A 14,852-nucleotide genomic window follows, 5' to 3' on the forward strand; every position below is an offset into this window, starting at 1 on the left:
TGACTCATGAATATTTCATTCTTATAAATCACATAATTCATATCTATTCACAAATATTTGCTTTGCCTTATAAACCAGATGAATAATTTACAGAAATACGGAGCAACTATTTTAAAGGAAATATGAAATCCATTGACTACATTAATCAACAAATATTATTCAACTTTTACGGGTTCAGCTTGCTGACAGGCACATTCCCTGTTTATGAGAGGAGCTGGAACAGCAGATGACATTTCCCATATTAAAATACGTGGAGATGGAGCTCAGTTCTTCCCACGACAGGGTATTTCCATGCTTACCTGCTCAGTTTTGGCCATGGCAGTTGCCCCAGATTTGTGTTCCCAGAGGTGCTGTTTGAGGGGAGAGAGGTGTAGGAGGGTGAAACAAGTGCTTATTGATCCCACTTTTTCTTGGCTGGCAGCTCTGACAATAAGTAGTAAATAAACTGTTAATTTTTCTAATTTTTCCAGTAATTCCCTCAATTATTGAGCTTTTTTAAAAAAAATCAGCTGCTTAAACAGAGTATTAAGTGACTGCATTAATCCACCTGTATTTGGATGATAAAGTGATTAATCTGACTCATTTAAATACTGTGATAGTGTGGTGATGAATGTCCTGATGGCAAAAAGGGCTTGATGGCCGGGCAGGCACGGGGGATGCATGGGGACAAGCACAGGCCCCATCCCAAAAAGGTCACCTTGACTGCTCCAAATTCATCATCAAACAGCTCCGTGGCAGTGGCTCGCAGTGTTCCCATTCTCCTTCACCTCAGTTTCTTGGTCCTGGGAAACTCTTCTGGACTGGAAGAAGAAGGGATGGCAGCGCCAGAGGCACCTCACATCAACACATCACATCCACACTGGAGATGCTGTGGAGCCAGACAGTCCATCAGGGACAGGGCAGGAGCTGGGGGTACAAGGACATTGTCCCCTCACGTCTCTGCAATCCAGAAAAATCTGGGGGATGCCAGCGCCTGTGAACTTGCAAGGAAAATCATGGGGAAACCTGGCTGATGGAGCTCTGGAGGCAAAAGCCCCCTCTGCCCCCTGAAGGTGCCACTCACTGCTCCATGGGGAGTCTAAGTGCCTGAGACACTTGGTGGCCATCCCGATGTGGGAAAACCAGGCTTTCACATGGGAAACTGGGAAGAGCAGAGAAAGAGCCTGGTCTGCTGCTTTCTCCTCCCCTTTACAATGTAGTAACAGGGTGAGGAGGGATGGGGCAGCTTTGTGATGCCTAAATTAAACAGCTCCTAAGAGCCCTCCAGCCCGAGCTAACCAGGAATGGGGTGCAAATGTCAGTGTTTGAGCTGGGTCCCTGCAGAGTGGGGCCAAGGCCAACAGGGATCCTGGCATTCCATGCTGGTTGCTGCACCCCAAAGCAAGCAAAACTCAACATCCTTTTTAGTATTCCTACCACTGGCAGCCTGTCTTCCAAACTATCCATCTGTAACATTTGTAGGGCTATTAAGAGGGAAATACAATTTCATAGTCACAGATAAGAGATTAGACAGATCAATTCCTCCCCGCGACACAGGCTGGAAGAGAAAACTCGATTCCAAATTGCAGTGGAGGTTTTTGTTCCCCTGCTTTATTGAGCTGTGGGTCCTGCCACCAACTTTCCTGGTTGTTTCCTCATTAAGAACAACACGCTCATGACTGATAAGACAGCCAGACGTGCAGTCAGGAGGGATCCGGCTGTGGGGAATCCTTTGGGATAAAGGAGGCTGAGCCCTCCTCGGCAGCCATCCATCTCCTGCTTTGAGGCAGCTGTGGCAGAGTGCCTTCTTCCCTTGCCCCCATTCCCATCTCCGGGGTTTGAGCTGGGAATGATTCCTCCTGGGAGGGTTGTGGCTGCTGGATGGAGCCCATTTCGGTGTGCGGAGCACGTGGTGTGCTGGCGCGAAGCACGTGGAGTGCCGCAGCGGGGAGCCGAGGGGACTGTTACCGTACAACATGTCACACTGTGCCAGGCTGCGAGACAAGAGGCTGTCAAAATATTTAGCGGCAGAGAAACTGAAACCTCTCCATCCAAGGACGGGGAATTGCACACAAACAGCTCTCAAAAAAACCTCCAATGTTTGTGGAAAGGGCTGGCAGAGGCTGGCAGAGCCGGCCGGGGCGGTGGCTCTCCGAGGTGCTCGGTTTGGATACAGACACCAGCAGAGGCTTTGGGGCATAGCAGCTTATGCACAACTCTTTGGAGGATGATGGGCTTGGCCAGTTGGTTGTGTGGCCCCAGAACACATGGAAAACCTCAGGCTTCTCCCAGCACTGTCGGCACAGGGTGTTGCTGATAGCTCCTGCAGCGGCCGGGGGAGTGGGTGATCTGGGTGTGAGGGGAGAAAGCAGAGCCAGGCCAGAAAGGCTGGGAAAAGGGCAGGGACACTGCTAAGAGAGCTGTAGGATGGTGAAAGAGCACCAGTCTCCCAGGACGTGAGTCATCCCAAGGTGCCGTGTGCTCCTCACACCTGCACACGGCAGCTCTGTGCCAGAGAACCCTGAATTATTTATAGCTTGTTATCATCCCCCAGGTATTATTTGTGTAACCATTAGTTTCTGTAAAGTGTATGAAAGAAGCTGTAAAACATCAAGCATCTTCTCACTTCACCTGGGAGCTGATTATTTTCCTGCCTGATTTACCAAGCTTCAGCTCAACAACTTTAACCCTCTGTGACAGAGGCGTGCGAGCACTTCAGTGTCTTGTCAGCCCTCAGCTGCTCCCCCAAGCAAAGCCTGGATCTTCGTCCCCATGCACAGGGCAGTGTGGGACCCAAAAACCTACTACCAGTACTGTCAGTGAGGGGAGAGCTGGAAGCTCCCGTGGTGGAAGAGTTTATCCAAGCAGGAGCAGCTCTTGACTGAAAAGCTGTGGCTCTTCTCTGGATAAATACGTTTTTTAAAATAATGATTTATTCAACAGTATAATGAATTCAGTGCCTTTTAAATGTGACAGTGGATAAAATACATCGGCCTTCTGCAGGCGTAAATGTCATCTGGAAAGATCAGGCTTTCTCTTTCCTCCCCCGCGCTCGTGGGCAGTCCTTTAATTCACTGCTCATTTTCCAGGGGCTCAGGGCAGAGCAGGACTGGTGTGGCTGTGGGGCACAGCATCTCCACATCCCTACATCCCTGAATCCCTGCACCCTCACATCCCCGTGTCCCACAGCGTCCCTGCCCAAGCCCCACGAAGGGGAATCAGGGCAGACGGGCTCGGGGGGTGAAAGGCAGACCCCACAAAGCTCGGGGGGCTGCCAGGGAGGTGAAGGCCTTGGAGGGGGTTTCAGAAGGCGGCAATGTGTCTCTCTTCAGGCCCAAGTCAGCAAAACCAAACAGAATTACACTTCAGTGTACGTAGAGAGCAAACTAAAAAATGAAATAGAAATGACAAAGTTGACTAGCAAATAGCCCTGAAACTCACTTAGTACCGACGTGACAAGAGGCTCAGACAAGGCTTGAGAAATAACTCTATAAAGTGAGCACTTTAGAAACCAAATAAACTGTTCCAGAGACACAAAACAATTACCCCAAGCAAGCTCATATCGATTGCAGGCACCAAGCCAAACTAACAGCACACAGGCCCTTGTGCCAGCAGTGCCCACTCAGCACCCGCTGGCCCCAGCAGCTTCCCTACCACCCTCTGTGGGAGAGAGCAGCCTAAAACCTGAGGAGAAGACAGGTGACAGCAGCAGGAGAGAGGGGCAAAAGGGAAACCACAGCAGAAAGCAAAGAGATACAGAAAACACAGAGAAAACAGTAGAAGCAGCAGCATAAACGTGACCAGGCACCGCCCAGTGATGCTGATGAAGCAGAGAGGAGTCCCCACCTCTGACACCCCCAAATATGATCTTTTGGGGTATTATTTCCCATGCAGGCACCATTCCCACAGAGGTTTGCACATTTTCTTCCTTCTCAAACTGTTTTTCTTCTCCTCTTCCTGCCAGGGCTGACGTTGGCATTTTTGCAAGGATGATCTTTCTGCCATCCCTGGTGGTTCTCCTTTTGTCGTCATCATTTCCCACGTCGATCCCCTCCTTGCTCTGCGAGGGGCTCTGCACTCAACTTACCCACTGGAAATTGCTGGAAAACTGCTGGAAATAGAAAACTCATTAAGAAATGTGAAAAAAAGAACACTTTTTCTCTAGAATAATTTAACTAGTTGGATTAATAACCATTGGCCATCCCAGGGCTGAAGGACAGAGTCTGGCCATCCCCACCCACCACCCAGCTGGCCAGAAAGCTGCTCCCTTGGTCACGGCTCCACAAAGCAGCCTTTCCCTCCCTTGGAAAATTGAGGAGCCTTTGGAAATGCACACCAAAGGCACAAAACCCACAAGAAAAGTTCTCCAGTCTTGACGCAGGTGGGTTTGGGAGAGGGTAGCAAAGAGGGAAACAGCACATCAGGCAATGCTGCTGGCACTGCAGACCTGGCTGAAAACAAAAATAGCATAAACCCTCAATTTGCAGCTTTTAGTGCCAGTGGAGAGGCATGGAAAGTGGGATGTTCACAGGCATCTCAGCTGTTCCCCACCACGGCAGGGAGGGGATGCCCTTGGCACACTGGGCATCGCTCCCCGGGAAGAGCATCAGCACCGCCGGCCGCCCGCTGAGCAGCTGCCCTGCCAAAAGCAGCAGCTGCTACACGGAAAAAACAAGAAAAAACCCACATTAAAATGTTTTTCTTTCAGATTATTGAAGCAACTGTAGCAAAAACTTCACATTTAATATGCATGACCTGCTCCGTGTTCTCCACTAGAATAAATTGGTGGAACATCCTGCACAGCCAAAGCATCAGGGGGTGGGGCCAGCTGTAAATGCCAGGGGAAAAAACTCCAAGTAAAGTCGGCACATAAAATGTGGACCAATATTCTCATCTTGGCCAACAGACTTCAAATGGGAAACCTGACCATGGAGAACAGAACATCTGGGAGTTGCTGTAGCCCAAAGCCAGATCCATAAGGGAAGGGGGAATTGTGGGGAGCACTCCCAGGAACACGGAGAAGGCAGGAGCCTTTATCAGCTGTTCTATTAAAAATCTGCTGCCAAACACCGTGTTTTCCAGAGCTCCCATTTAAAGGTGTGTTGTAGCTTGCAGCTTCCTAATTACCTTGGATGTTCTGCATAATTTTTGTTTTTAATTTCAGATGGGAAAAGACCATAAACTTGCTAATTAATTACGTTTTAGCCCCGGCGCATCAGCTGAAGCACACACTTCACACACAGCGTCTCTCTCCACAGCACTCCACGGGAAGCGTCCTCTGTGCTGAGTGCTCCAGCAAGTGACTGTGTTCGCAGGGATTTCACCAAAAACCCTGGGAAATGAAGGGAGGAGAGAACAAGGAGCCTGGTAACTCTATTTTTGGCTTTGGCAGCAGCTGCCCACCAAATGCAGCCCCTTGCAGTGCTGTGCCCGGCTGTGGAGGAGGCTGCTCAGAGCAGGGACCGTGGCACGGGGACATCAGCTGGTGATCGATGGACTTCACACTGAGCTGCCCAAGAGAAAAGGTTTAGGGAATCTAAAGCAGCAGGAAGGAAACCCAGGGTAAAAACAATGAACTAAAAAGGCAGAAAGCAAGAGGAAGGAGCCGGCACTCCAAACCTGCCACCCAGGGCTTGCTCCTGAAGGTTCCAGATACCTTGGCAGGTTTTGACACTCAGCTCTTCTCTATCTGTTGTTCCTAAGCTGCCTGCCGTCTCCTTTCTCCCTGAAAACCTCCAGCTTGGGTTAGTTAGTTAAAGGGCAGGCAGGATGATGAATTGAGAGGGGACTTTGAGGGAACACTCAAACTACCTGGGCAGAAGAGAGAGTGGCTGCTTGGCACACTGACCCAGAGATTTTCTTTTCCTTCAGTTTTTGGAATCATTTGTATTTTCAGCGACTTTAAAAGCAAACAGGCAAATGCAAACAATAGATTTTGAAACTATGTGAAAACAGATAAGATTTAATTTCCTTTAATTCCTGGTGAATGGATGTTAATAAGAGGTGGGAACTCCGTGGCCAGAGCAGGGCTGACAGGAGACATATCTGGACCGGTGATGAGAAGGCAGCCTGAGCCCAGTCCTGTGTGGGGCTGCCTGACAGCTGCTGTCCCCATCCCACCCCAGATCAGTGACACCCGGATTGGGATGGCAGAGCAGGGCTGGGGACAGCTCAGGGCTGTGAGTGCAGCACCCTTCAGGGAGCCCCTGGACCATGGCTGGTCCCTCCTGGCACCCCCCGCCCCACCCCATGTGCTGCCAGAGCCCTGTAAGCTGTTTATGCCCCTCGCTCCCCATCAATCATATTTTCATACAGTTGGAAGATTAGAGCTCCTCATACACTACCTCCAGTCCAGCTTGTCATGGGAAAACTCCAGGGAGAAATTCACGGAGATGTATTAAAGCCATCCAACACTTTCTCCATGGCAACTGGGACCGCCGCAAATCCCATCAGCTCTGCCTGGAGCAGGATGGAGCCTCTGCGGCTCTTCAGCCTCCCAGATAACGGCAGATACAGGGGAAACATCTTCATTAGCTGGAGATGCCTCCCAACCCTCACACACAATAACCTTTGATTAACGCCAGAGCACTTACCACTTATGAAATACATCTGTCTGAGGATCCCTGGCCTTTTCCCAGTGTGTCTGAGGGATCCTGTGTTCACAGGTAAAGCTCCGACAGCTCGAGCAGGCAGAGAGGGAGGGAGAACTGAGGTAGGTGGGCAGGGTGTGCTCACAGGCACCACTGACCTGCCTGGCAGAGACCTGGTGAGAGCATGATTGTACCAACACACAATTAACACCGCTGTGATTAGTTCTCAGAGCCTTGCTCTTTTTGCAGTGCCATGCTCAGCACGGCTGGGAGCCCCTGGACAAAGTGGGAGAGGGAGTTCCTGCTGCAAGGAGCAGATTTCAAATATTTCATACTGAAAGTTACGGCCACAGTGGGTGCTGAAAGGTCTTCAAAAATAGCTCGAGGTCTGTGTGTGCACATTGCGAGCGAGAGGGATGTCCTACATTTCCCTGCTCACTTAATCCCTCTGCCTGATGACAAAATCCCTGCTCATCCTCCTGGCAGGTGAGCTCCTGGCTCTGGCTTGGAGAGGAACCATCCCGTAATTAAGGGCACCACTGTTCCCAGTTAGTCATGGGTTTGGGGGTCTCACAGGGTACCCCAAGCAGGGCACAGCTGGGGTGCTGGAGCGGGATGGGCGCTCTCAGGAGCTGGGCTGGTCTCCACACACAGCCACGCCAGGTGTAACATGGGCACGCCACGGCCTCCATCCCGCTGCTTGCGCAAAGCCACAGGGACAAGGGGACAAGGAATGGGGCTTGGCCGATGCTGTCCAGCCCAAATCCCTGCTCTCCAAGGGAAGGCAGCTGATTGAACCCCTGCAACGAACGTTACTGTGACTCAACCCACACCGAACTGCGCGGGAGCCGAACCCTTTGAAGTCTGCCATGTCCAATCCATTATTAATCACTGTAAATCTGGTATAATCTCTACAAGCATATTCCGCTCCCTACAAACAGGCTGGTGCCAAGTTGCTCCAATAAATCCTGCATCAGGGCAGCTACTGTGTCTGCTCTTCAGGCAGCATTTCCCAGCAGGAATATTTAAACAATAACACTCCCTATTTGGTGCAGTCACTTTTGTTTCAGAAGACTACGGTCTAACGTGTAACAGATTTAGAGTTTATGGAAAGGCTGGGATTTATGGTATGCTTTCTTTCCAATGCATTTTGTATCTAATAATCCCTACGAGGCATTGAATGTCTCCATGTGCGTTCCTCACTTCATGCTGAAGCAAGGAAACTCTGTTCTTCCTACCTAAAACTTTGTGGCAAAATCCGAAGGTTCTGCTGAAAAGGAGCGCTGCTAAAGAAGCAAAAACATCCCTTGCCCGTGGACTAGAAATGACTCTGGAGGGCTGGGATGCCCATGGAGAAAGGGAGGAAGGATGTGCACAAGGAGCACACAAGGCAAGACTCTGTGTATGGACTGAGCAGTTCCCCAACAGCAAGAGATGTCAACCAGCCAAAGCACCCCAAAGTGAGAACAAGCCAAAAATTCAACCCCAAAATAGTCACTAGCCAGAAAGAGTCAAACACAAGGGTAAGAAAATGGAGCCTCAGATTGCACAAGGGGAAATGGAAGAGAAGGATGTTTATACCAGGAGCTGCTCTGTATAAACACAAATGGGAATTTACCATTTCCATCCCGGCCTCCTGCCCCATGTAAGCACCTGCCAGTGTTTGCTTTGAGTGAAGCCGGGGTCCCAGAGGAGCTGGGAAGCTCCAAGGCTCAGTAGAGATCCTGGTGTTTCCCAGACAAGTGGACCTTGTCCCCCAGGTTTGTGGCTCAGTGTGTCAGCCTCTTGCGGCACCAGCAGCCCTTGTGTCCCTGCTGGCAAACATCGGCACTGAGCAGCTCCGGGCAGCACAGCTTCCAGGGAGTGTGGAGAGAGTGTGGGATGCTCCAGGGGATTTCTGGATCTGCTGCTGGGGCACAGCAGCCAGCCTGGGGATGGATGCCTGGCTGCTGTAATCCAAGGGCCAGCTGCAGATGGGTCTTCAGGGAAGGTTTAAGTGCTGCTGCTGGCCACAAGGCCAGCACTCATCCTCGTCTGGGAATTCCTGTGAGCCCAAGCAGCCGGGAGGACACTGTCAGTCCCAGCAACAGCTTGTCTGCTCTCACTGACAAATGAGTTGCAGATCCAAAAGCCATTTAGTCTGGGCACAGAGCATGGAGGACCTGCGGCTGGGGCCGAGGCGCTCCAGGAGCCGAGCAGAGGGCAGCTGTGGCAAACTCTGCTTCCAGGCACTTGGTTCTCACTTGACTTCCTCCACTGGCAGCTCACAGCCAGCTTAACACTCTCCAAGAGGAGCGGTGAATTCCTGCCCGTGCCAAGGACTCCAGCCAGAAAAGGCTTTTTTCCTCCCCTGACACTGCTCATTAATTTTGTTTGTTTTCCTTTTTTTTTTTTTTTTTAAGCTTTTGCTGGCTCCCCAATTAGGAGGGGATTAAAAAAGCAAAAGAAGGAAACCTTGAGGCACAGAGAATTCAGCTGGATCCCTCATGGGGGCAGTGGGGATTGCTGAGACACCAAAGCCTTTCTTGGTGACAGTGTGGGCAGCCAGGCCACAATGTCCTCACCTCCCTCCTCCTCGTGCCAGCATAACTCATGCTGTGCCTTGCCTGCATTGATAAATCAGCAATAAAATCATACAGGAACCCCAAGCTGGATCGATTTATTTCAATATTTCTGACACAGCTGCTGCAGGAGCCACGGAACCAACAATACAATTTCCTACCAGAGAGTCAGTGAGATATTGGGCATAAATTGCCCTGAAATGCCACAGATAACGAGGCTGCACCCAGGAAGGTTCCTCTCCCTTTTTCTCACATTGGAAACACTCCAAGACAGCAAAGTGATGTAGGAACATCATGGCAAAACCTTTCCAACAGGATCGGAAGGTGGTTCCTCCACTGATGCTGTGGGGATGGAACTGGGGTACCCAACCTCAGAGCGGTGTTTTCCTCCCTCATCCCCCATCTCTGCGGCTCTGAGGCTGAAGCACGCATCTAACGACTGAAAATCAGAATATTAATGTTCACCTTTCAGGGAGTAGTTGGATGTGCCGCTTCCAATGAGGGAGGGTATTAATTTCAATGCTCGTAAGAGCCGTCTGAGACAGTTTCCATCATGATCACGGAGTTGTCTGCTGGCAGCCAAGACCAGAGAATAGATTTTTCTTTTTTCATTTACAAAAAGAAAAATACACCTCATACTCCTGCTCTTGCTGAGCAGATTTCCAGCTGGAGTTCATCACTTCTTCCCACTCCTCTACAGTAGGAATCCCTCTCAAAGCCTGCTTGGAGCAGTGATTTTGGTAAATAACCTGCTGGGGGTATTCCCTTTGATTCAGCACATGCACAGCCACTCCTAATGGTTCAAATCAGGATTCCCTGTGGTGCAGCGATGACTAATTGCATCTCCTGACGCTCCCCTGCTTCAAGCCCGACTAGTTGATTGCAAGCACCTCGTTAGTTTGCTCTCCCAGCCATACCTGATGGCCTGGAGAGTGAATAGAGCTGGCAAACAGGCTGCACATCCCATCAGGTGTGACAGGGACCCCAGCTTGGGAGTGGGGGGGCTCATCATCCAGGGCTGCCACCCTGCAAGGACACACAGCATCTCTTTCTTGGCACTTGACAGAATTTATGTGCAGAAGGAAACGAGGGGAAGGCTGGAGCTGGGGCTGCAGTAACGGCACGGATCGGCTGCAGTAACGAGCTTTTCCAAAAATATCTCTCCTCGGTCAGAGATGCTCTATTTTTAGAGCTCCAGAGTATCACACTGACAAGCAGCAGGGTCAACGTGTACCTTTAAACCTCTGAAATGCCTTTGCCCTTGCACAAGCACCGTGGTGCTCCAGCTGGATATCAAACATACCAACAGACACCTCTGGTGAGCATGGCTGGGAGACCTGGCTGTCACCTCCCCCAGAGTCACGTGGGCAGCTCAGACATGACTGGACACCGTCCGTCCCATGGATCACTGACACCTTTACCCTGAGCAGGTGACTCAGGTCTGTGAAAAAGAAAAAAATCTGTGATTGAAAACCTCACAATGAAATCTCCAAGTGGGGAAATCGCCATTCTGTGATTTTGTATCAGAGACGTTGGCACTCGGGCCGAGCAGGGACTCCCTGGGTGCCTGGATCCTTTCCCCTGCTCCAACAGATGCAGCGGAAAAGGGCAGGTCCATAAAATCATCATGGGTCTGAGAGCTGCTCGACAGCAATGGAAATAGGGAAGATGACAGCCAGAGCCGTAGGACTCCCGTGTCTGCATAGTGAGCTGAGCACACAGGGTGTAAAATTAAAAATCCAGCAGTTCTATTGTTAGGAATAAAAAACGTCATTTGCATGTTAATACACCTCGACTTACAGCAGCAATTTCTCTCTTTAACTTCCCTGGTTTACCCAGTTCCCAGGATGAATAATGCAATGGAACTCCTCAGCAGCCACACAAATGGAAAAATTCAATAGGACTCCTTTTTCCCCTCTAAACCTACACATCTTCTGCAGGAAGCCTTTCCACTGAGACGTGGAAATCCCTGCTGCCAACACCTCTGAAAGAGCTTTTTAACAGAGCAGGTTAGGGAGGAGCTGCCAGCCCCAGCGATAAACCTTGTTTGCCCAAATCCCAACACAGCCTCTGCAGAGTCATGTTAACCAGACCTTGCATCGCTTCCCTTAGGAATAGGCAAATTAGCTCATGGGGGAAAAAAGATTATCGTCAATGCGGGCCTGGCATCTGGAAGCAGATTACATCAAATTTGAATAATCTAGGTGACATTTCAATTTAAATTGTCCTCGCGTCTGAAGAGGAAAGGGAATTAAGTGCAAACTCATCGATCGGCGCCTTGCGGCCGAGCCGCTGCAATGAGCATCCTCAGACCCAGCAGAGACAGGAGTGCCCCCTGGCTGCTGCACCCCCTGCATGCCCCCCACTCCACCACTGCTTTGCTCACCAGTTCTGCCCATTCCTCACCCGCTCCTGCGTTTTCCTCAACTGCAGGAGCAGCTCGGCTGCCATCTGGGGGAGTACGGTGTCCCTGAGAGGCAGGTGCAAGGGGAAGGGCTGGTGCTCTCTGTGGCAGAGCAGGGACATGGTGTGCCCGGAGTCCATCACTCATTCTGGGAGATATTCCTGCCTTTTTCTCTGCCATCAATTCCATGCAAACTCAGAGAGAAACACAGCTTTCCCTGGGCTTGGACACTTGGCTCTGTGAGGAATGGAAAACCTTTCCACTCTGAAACACACAGAGAAAGCAAGGGCATGCAGGCACCAAAGAGCACCTCAGCCTCTGATGAGGGCATTTAAAGCCTCACCCTCTGCCATCTGAGCAGCTTTCTCTGCAGCTGAGTTCAACTGCTGCACCCACTCACACAGTCCTGCTGATCCTGCTCCACAGCTGGGAATTGTCACCTTCCCACTGCTGCATGACAGAGGCTGGGGCTGGGCAGGGCTTTTCCTACGTGCAAAGGGACCCACATATACAATTACATGGAATATTTTGGGTTCCATGTCCATTAACCCACAGGTAAGCGATCTGTGTGTAGGTGATGTACACACCCTGCTTACCAGAGGTAACAATCCTCCTCTTGTTGGCATTTCCCAGCATTTAGTGCTTTTTACTTTTATTATGCACAGATCTTCCACCAAGCTTAGTGAAAACACCTCATTGACTTCAACCCACACCTATTTACAGGAGCATATCGTGATCCTGGCATGGGTCAGAAGGATGTGAAAAACATTTTTGAAAGCAGCACCACACGGGCATCGAGGAGCCACCTTATCATTGCTGTCACCTCCACGGAGACACCTCAAGGATGCAGCAGGACCTGACCTGAGCCCTCCCACAGCTGACAGTGTGAAACAGTTCACTATGACAACACATCTCAGTGCTTGGGATGTTTGGGAATTCCAGCGAAAGTGAGAAACTCCACTTGCAGGAGGTTGAGGGCCGGAGGCCCTGGCTGTGCTGCACACCAGCGCTGCACCAGGAACAGGCGTTTTCTATCAATGCAAATTTTTTGCTTGCATTAGAAAATAAAATAATTTCCATTTATACATGTTTAATGCGAATTTCAAAAGCGTATAGTGCAGCTAATGCTTCCAGGCTGTGTGCAGGCATCTGGAGCTGGAGATGAGGGGGTCTGCTGCACCGCTGGGTCCCAGCCCGCAGCTGGCCTCTCCTATCCCCTCCTGGAGCGTGGCCTCCCAAGCTCATCGATTAAGACGTGAAAAGCACCTGGGTCCCTGAGCTCCCGCTGCCCAAATGGGTGGGTCAGCTGAGCTACGAGACCGAAACTCGCTCATTAACAAGCTGTTAAATAATTAATAAGTTTATATGTAATTGCTTCTGTGTACATAATCTCGCATTTTTCAGAAAACTATCATCGCTTTTCAGTTAGTTCCACTCGAGGAAACAAGGGCTCCTGCTTTCACTTGAGCAGATGAATATTTATGTTGTGATTGTTCTCTCTGGGGCTGAGGAAAACCAGATTATTGGGCTTCCCAGCATGGGGAAGGTGGCTGGTGGGCATGGCACGTGCTTGGCTGTCACTGGTGCCCATCGGTCCCTCCAGACCTCCCACCCCAGCTAATGGGTCTCTAAAGTGCCTGAAAATTTGGCCAGAGAAGCTGTTGATGCCCCACTCCTGGAAGTGTTCCAGGCCAGGGTGGACGGGGCTTGGAGCAACCTGCTCTGGTAGATTGTGCCATTACCACAAATGTATGGGACCTTTATGGGACCAGGAGTGCTCATCTGCTCCACCTTGGAGGAGCATCCTTTGGAAAAGCCCAGCTGCCCACTCCTGTCATCATTGATCCACATGCTGCTGAAATGAGCCACCGAAGGGGTTGTTGGAGTGTTTTAGGTGTGAAGAGTCAGCAAACAGGAAGGTTTCAGAAAAGCTTTGTTCCCTCGGGAAATGTGGAGGTGGCTGGCTCCCTCATGGGGTGCAGATCCATGCCCGTGGAACGATGTGACTTGACGCCGTGGCAGCTCAATGTCAAAGCCCAAGCTGAACAGAAAACCTTTTGATTTCAAAATATTCCTTCCTTGTTTTAATGCCACAAATTTGTGGCTTGCTGCTCCTCAGCTTCCACGCCGTGACAAGTCCTTCAGCAGTCTCAGCTTGCCGTGGAAACCAAATATTTTGACTTTGCTGTTTATTGCCGGTTTTTAAAGTGTGTTCTGAGTGAATAACAAATATGTTTTGTGAGGCAGCTGGTGCTTCTTCCTGTAACGTACAAGGTAAGGGAGAAACAAACATATTTGCTTTTGCTCTGTCTATTTATCCAACAATTGTAGCTGCTGTTTTAACGGCACAAAAATGTAATTACAGCACGTGTTCTCGCCAGCCCTAATTAGCAGCATGCTTAAGCATACGCTTAGAGACACTGCTGCTCCATGGCAGCATTCCCGTGGGATCGTCAAGGGCTGATGGGGCCGTGCCCTCATGGGTCACCTCGAAACCCTGGGATTTATTGTTATCCCAACCAGCGTGTGGCCGCAGGAATCCCCGACTCCGAGAGCTGCGTCTTCCCCAGAGACCTTCACAGGTAGGAGAGCACCAAAGGGATCCCACACAACGGGCAGTAATGGAGCTTTACAAAGGGTCACGTCCCTCACTTGTCCGTAATCGAGGCTTTGCTAATCCAGGAGATTTTTTATCTTTTCTCCTTTTTTTCCCTTTGTATTGGCAGTAACAGTAGCTCAGTGAAAGCATCATTAACGTAATTAAGTGAGCAATTTGCTTATTAACAGATTGCAACCTTTTCAACAAACCTAGCTGGGTTTTCCCTTTTTGAATGCCAGCTCCTCATGCTCAGGAAGGAAGGACTCCTGTGAGGAGGGGGTTGAGCTCTCTACCCCAGCCTCTGCTCTGCTCCATCAACAGTCCCCAAGGCTGAGCCCGCTGCCAGTCCTGGAGCTGCCACCCCCCTGGCTCCAGGCTGAGGCTCCAGGAACACTGGTGTCGAGCAGCGGGTAAGCTGCTCACCCACCTCACCCCTCCGGAACAAGAGCCACTGGGGCAGGTGAGGTAGGATGGGAACAGCTCTGACATCACTGGATAGGGAACTAAGAACTCCTGGGACAGTTTGCCACAATTTTTCACTGTGCATTCAGGAAAAACAGCTTGTGCCCAGGAGACCTGTCTCTGCTCCAGAATCCACCCCGCGTTGCCCTTTCCTGCTCTGAATGTAGACTAGTCTTTTATTTTTCCTTTCAGTTTTCTCAGCGTGTTCCAAAGTAGGTGTAAGAGAATTCAGGAGTGGTTTCTTTGCCCTGTGTGAA

The sequence above is a fragment of the Corvus kubaryi genome, unplaced genomic scaffold (assembly GCF_017639235.1).
Source record: "Corvus kubaryi isolate FWS band 111438036 unplaced genomic scaffold, C.kubaryi_AGA036_p1.0 37352, whole genome shotgun sequence".
Taxonomy (NCBI): domain Eukaryota; kingdom Metazoa; phylum Chordata; class Aves; order Passeriformes; family Corvidae; genus Corvus; species Corvus kubaryi.